Source organism: Leptodactylus fuscus, chromosome 1 (genome assembly GCF_031893055.1).
Source record: "Leptodactylus fuscus isolate aLepFus1 chromosome 1, aLepFus1.hap2, whole genome shotgun sequence".
Classification (NCBI taxonomy): Eukaryota; Metazoa; Chordata; class Amphibia; order Anura; family Leptodactylidae; genus Leptodactylus; species Leptodactylus fuscus.
Window position 1 is genome coordinate 230,391,726 of NC_134265.1, and position 5,974 is coordinate 230,397,699.

At 44.1% G+C, this 5,974-nt stretch overlaps 1 long non-coding RNA gene across 1 annotated transcript; it reads right to left on the reverse strand.

The window, feature by feature from the left end:
- Positions 1-1,262: 1,262 nt before the first annotated feature.
- LOC142195202 (uncharacterized) lies at positions 1,263-5,728 on the reverse strand. Its single transcript, XR_012715072.1, has 3 exons — positions 5,310-5,728; positions 3,532-3,589; positions 1,263-1,593 (listed from the first exon to the last, which is right to left on the reverse strand). It is a non-coding gene; the product is annotated as an uncharacterized LOC142195202 (long non-coding RNA).
- Between the last annotated feature and the right edge of the window lie 246 nt (positions 5,729-5,974).

Here is a 5,974-nt window from a genome sequence, read left to right on the forward strand (position 1 = left end):
TGTAGAAGAGCTTGGTAGGTGGTGCATTTATGAAAATGTAGCAGAGCATTACTTGCGGTAACAACTGATGGCAGGTTTTTCAATGATATCCAAACTGATACACATGATGCTTGTGGATCAATAGAAACTCACAGCTTCTTCAGTGTTCACATACACACAGCTTTCCATAGCAACTACTCTATTCGTATGGGGCCCAATACACAAACAAAAGATTAAATATACCTGTGCAAAGCCAGGTCTTCCTGCTAGAAAATATATATAATATACACACACACTACATATTGTTACTTTACACAAACCTCTGTTTCCAGTTTATTCTCCCACAGCTCTACTACAGCAGCCTCCCCCTGTCCCCCCTTTAGCTCAGTCCTGTACAGCTTCTACCTTGCATAAGGCTATTGTGACCGGTCACACTTGTGTGGAGCCTTTACATAACTGACAAAGGTTTTTTTGCAGGACCTACAAAAAAAATAAAAAAATTCCTGGCACAGAGGCCAAGTTCGCAGTTTTTTTTGGTCAGGATTTTGAGGCCATAGCCAGATACAGTCTCAAAAACCTGACCAAAAAGATGGCTCTTATTGAAGTCAATGAGATCCACTCCGGTCTTTTTTCCAGGAGCAGTTTCTTCTGGAAAAGAGGAGAGCTGCTCATTCAGGCTGTTTTGCCTCATGATTCGGCCTGAAGACACACCCTCCTCCAGACTCGGCCCCTTCATTGGGCCTGGAGTGGAGTGCGCAGCTGGATGCCGGGGGTAGTGCACCAGCTTTCAGTCGCAGTTACCTGGCTTTAGGTCCCGAACCTGAGGCAGCCTCCTCAGGTTTCGGACCAAAAAAAAAAAAAAAAAAAAAACCTCCGTCTGAACTTACCCTTAGTATTGCTGCCAGTTTGTAGACCTGCAGCAAAGAAGAAATTCCACCTTTGTTTGTAAACCACACAGTAGAATAAAGATATCACGTGAAGACAACCATTGCAATGGGAAATTTCACTTTATTTTTCTGGAGACATTTCAGAAACAAATATACAATACAATAAGAATTGTGACTTTTTGGAGTCTAGACCATAATTGCAAGAACTTTCTAAGATCTGTCAGAGTTGCTAGCTGGTTAAGGAAAACATTTTTTTTTGTACCGTGTTAGCCAGTGGATATGAAATCAATAACAAAACAAAAAAAAAACACAAACAAAACCAAAACGAGTCTTTGGTAGTGGATCCCTTTATTAATGACTAATGACAGATTAAGAGTTTTCGAAATATACCTGAGGAAGAAGCAGAGCATCAAAAGCTTGTAATCTGTCATTAGTAAGGGGGCGTTCACACAATCGTCAGTGTCCGCTGCTAATGTCCGCACAAGATTTTGAATGGACATTAGCAGCGGACACAGATTGTAGTGTGAACGCCCCCCCTTAGACATTAAAAAAAAAATGTATCCACTTCTGAAGATTCAAGTTTTTTTTTAGCTGGTTATGTTCATAGGAAACTTTACAGCAAAAAGACAAATTGAAACATTTCATAGAACTAATAGTTGATACGCGAGATGAAGGTCCAGCCAGGTGTCCATGTCACATGTTCTCCACTCCTGAAGCAAGCACAAGTCTAGAAGAGAAAGTAAGTTCATGTCATTTTACAGAAAAATGGGAAACCGGATACGACAAAATAAATTTGGAATGCTATAAGATACGACAACCGACCGACAAAAACGCTCCACTACATACTTTTGGAATGAACATTTTACCGCCATTGCAAACAAAGAAAAACTCTTAGCACACCGTCATCCGTCCACACAACACCGACAACCTGCTGCAAAACCAAGACCGCAGGATGCAGCAAACAAAGCCTGAGCAGCCACCTTTAGACCAGAGGGTTTTCTGGCGACTGGTGTCAGATGCTGGTCAATGCAGCTACACTCCCGCCACGATGCTGTATGAGCTAAGCAGCGCAGGTACTAAAGTGAAGTCCTCAATTGGAAATCTGATATGGATAAGGCCTAAAATACCAACTCTTGAAGCTCCCTGTAAAAGAAAGCAGGGATTCCTGTAACTTGCAGGCCCAAATAGCACATGATCTCCAGCCCCTGCTAAGCCCCATACCACTCGCGGTGATGTTACCGAAATATAGACAAGCATAGCGATACGCTCCGGCCGAAAGCGTGGCCACCATGCGCTATAGTACAAGCAACACCACCACTTGTAGCACAGTGCCCAACAAGCACCAAAAAACCATGTGCTGCCTGTGCCTACATATCACAGAAGTCACCGCCATCTTCCTCAGGGAGCTCCCAGAGTTGAGACTCCAGGCCTCATCCAGCCAGACGCCCACTTAAGGGCTTCACTGAAGCAGCTACACCACTCAGACCACACAGCACCGCAGAAAGAACACAGCTACACTGGCCAGCGTTTGATACCAGTTGCCAGAAAGCCCATCTGGACTTTAGGCGCCTACCCATGACTCGGTTCACCACAACCCTTAGCGTTAACCCCACAGCAAACTGCCTGTACTGTATGAAAAGAGTTTTGAGTACCAAGAGAGGTTTTGCCTTCATCCCATTAAAAAGACCCCATGCTAAAAGTTGATACTACAAGTAGACGTACTAAATATAGCAGTCTACCCACATCCTCCACCACCCTCTCCATCACCACATGAAGGCTCAGATTCATAAGGAGGGGTTTATGAACCCTTACCTCCGACGCAACAATGGTAAAGGCAGTTTTGGGAACTACAGACTATAAAGGATAATGTGCCACAGCTTTGAAGAGACTCACAAATGCAAACCACATATGGACAACCATCAATAACCCGCCCCATCTTACAAGAACACTGACACACTGCAACATCGCACAACCTAAACATAGCATGCACCGACAGGACCCCTCAGAGATCTGGCACAGAACAGGAATGCCAACTCCTGAGAACGAAAGCAGCCATTTCCGTAATTAACAGGAGCGAACAGCACATGATCTCCGGCACATGTGCTGCCCGTTCCTACAGGTCACAGAAGTCACCACCATCGTCTTCAGGGAGCTCCTGAGTTGGACTCCAACTGTTACCCACAATCTCCACTTGGTGGGGTTTAGTTCAGCACCTACACTGCTCAGATCATACAGCATCACAGTGCGGGAATCACAAATCCCACGCAGCTTGTGACATGTCCCCTCAGTGCTAGCCGGATGCAGGATTTGACAAGTCGTGACAGCCATCCACACCTAGTCTACATCTACTTGCCCCTTCATGACTCTACAACGCATTATCTTTCTAACAACTAACCACACAGTAGGATACAAGCTTTATAAACCTAGATTAGAGGTCAGTTCTCAAGGACACAGGCAAAACCTAAAGAGCACATAGTAATCTACCGCTAGTGCCCTCCACCACCCCTGCCATCACCACACGAAGGCTTGAATTCATAATGAGGGACTTATGATCCATAGACCTCCGACATAACAATGAAGAGGATAGCTTTAGGCACCAGTTTTATATTGATCCTTGCTCACAGCAGCTGCAAAATACCCAAAAAAAAGGCCAAATGGAACTTACCTACAATCTTGTAGAGGGCAAGGTGATGTTCTTCTAGTAGTAGATCCAGCTTTCACAGCTACAAAAGAGGAAAACACGACACTTAAAAAACCGTTTTAGTGTCGATTCAGAAACTGCAGGAGATTGAATATTGTTGGATTTCTTAAATTCGACATCAGACAAAGGGTAGAACTTATGCATCAGAGTTATATAGTGAGCAGAACATTCAATACAGTAACACTTACCGTACTTACCCTGATCTTCTCAGCAGAACAAACATAAATCAACATTATCACAATAGCATTATATGGTGAACAGACATACTAAACTATGTTGTTAAAGTAAGAAAGGGGATGGAGGGGTGGGAAGTGTGTGTGTGTGGGGGGGGGGCAGAGTCATTCTGATCAAAGTATTAAAGTGATAACCCCTCCATTATCACAATGATACAGTGACAATAATGACCAAGATTTTTTAGTGAACAGTTACCCAAGAGTTGCCCGAGACAGTAATAAGGGTAGTGTGTCTAATATTATATACACAGAGGAAGGTGGAGGAAGACAAGGCCAGCAAATACAACCTATAACCCCGACAGAGTTGATCCAGAGGAAGGCGAAAACTGGCAGTCAGTACAAGACCCAGGATCAACTATTCTAACAAGTGTAAAACCCTCATACAGTAGGGAATATTGAAATATAATATCCACAGTGTGTCGTTTTATAACATTCATATACACATTAGATAAGGTTGCATAAAGAGAAACATACATAAAGTACAGCCCTACAGAGTTGATCCAGAGGAAGGCAAAAAACCCCATGAGGCCAATGCCAATAACCCCATGTTATGGGAAAAAAATTCCTTCCCGACTCCAGTACGGCAGTCAGTATAAGACCCTGGAAAAACTCGTCTAGATTTACCATTAGGACTGGGGACAGCCAAAAAAAAAGTAGCAATACATGCATTCTCTATAGTAGGTTGAGCTAGGGCTGGGCCGACAGTCTCACCATACAGTTGTATGGTGAGCTGCCATTTCCCTACAGCTTATATTAGTCTAGGCATACTAATGCCATTAGGATTAGACTCATTTCTATCATGGTATTAGAGGGAAAAACCTACTACAACTCAGGGGGCCTAGGGCAGAGACTAGCCAAAGCAGAAAGTTACTCTGATGGCATGGTGAAGCAAGAAATGCAGAGCATCAATTGCAAAGTTGGTTTGTTTTTTAATTTAATTACTAGCCTTCACACGGTGTTACATCAATATCCCCTCCAATATCAATGCAACGGGTCATGCTCCGGCACCCTATCTAGCTAGGACTAGGGATGGGCTATGGCCTCACCATGCAGTTGTATGGTGAGCTGCCAGGTTGTTTTATTAGTCTAGGCATACTAATGCCACTAGGCGGCGGCGTTCTCATCAGAGCATTAAAGCAATAACCCGCCCAACTATCACAGTAACACAATGACAAAAGCAGCCAAAACCGCCGGACTAGGGCTAGACCTATTAATGCCATTAGGAATAAGGGAGGCCAGTTCCATCAAATGCATTAATGTAATAACCGGCCGAAATATCACAGAAATACAATGACAGACGGCTAAACCCGTCAGGATCTGCTCTCAAGTAAGAACTGGCAGGCATAGCTCTCTATAAGACCCGCCAAGGCATAGATCTGTTAAGAACCACCGGGCGCTGTCTCTATAAGAACTAGCAAGCACAGGTCTCCCTATAAGAACGGTCACCTTCAGAGCTCCCACAGAGTTCCACAGGCAAAGCTAAGAGCAAATAAAAGGGGGAAAACCTACCGTGTCAACTCAGCCGGTTCCACGTCTCTGCAGCACACCAGTCCACGCGCCGTCCTCCTTCTGCACAACTAGCTTCCGTATACTACAACAGCTGTATTTAAGGCATCACATGCTTGCCACACCCCCTCACGTGTTTCTGAGGGGGCGTGGCCAACTAATTGGGAAGGTTTCTACACAGCTGTTGTAGCACGTGCCAAACAAGTGAAAGTGGGTGTGGCTGGAATAAATTCACATAGCAGGGAAACAGCAGAATGTCGAAAGCAATATGTTTCTAAAGCACGTTTTCGCCCTCTTTCTGTTCTTCAATAGTTTGGAGATGTGCACTTGGAGTAGTGCTGAGTGGAATGTTAGCAGTGTATAGGACACAAGTACCTTGTTTTTATTTTTGTGAGTAATGAAAACGTGTCTTCCTAAAGATACTTCTGTATCTCTTCACAGGACCCAAGCATCCATCTATTGCTGTTACTGTAGAATGACTAAATATACCTGTATTTCTTCCCCAGCTCCTTTACCACAAGTAGAACTTTCAATCCGTCAACCAATCTTAATACGACCAGTCAACGGTATTACACTAAGACTACACTTTATATGACTGTGCTGACAGTACCAGTATTAAAGATGGTAGACGCGAAATCCTAGTGGGCTAAAGGACTTCCGGTGACGAC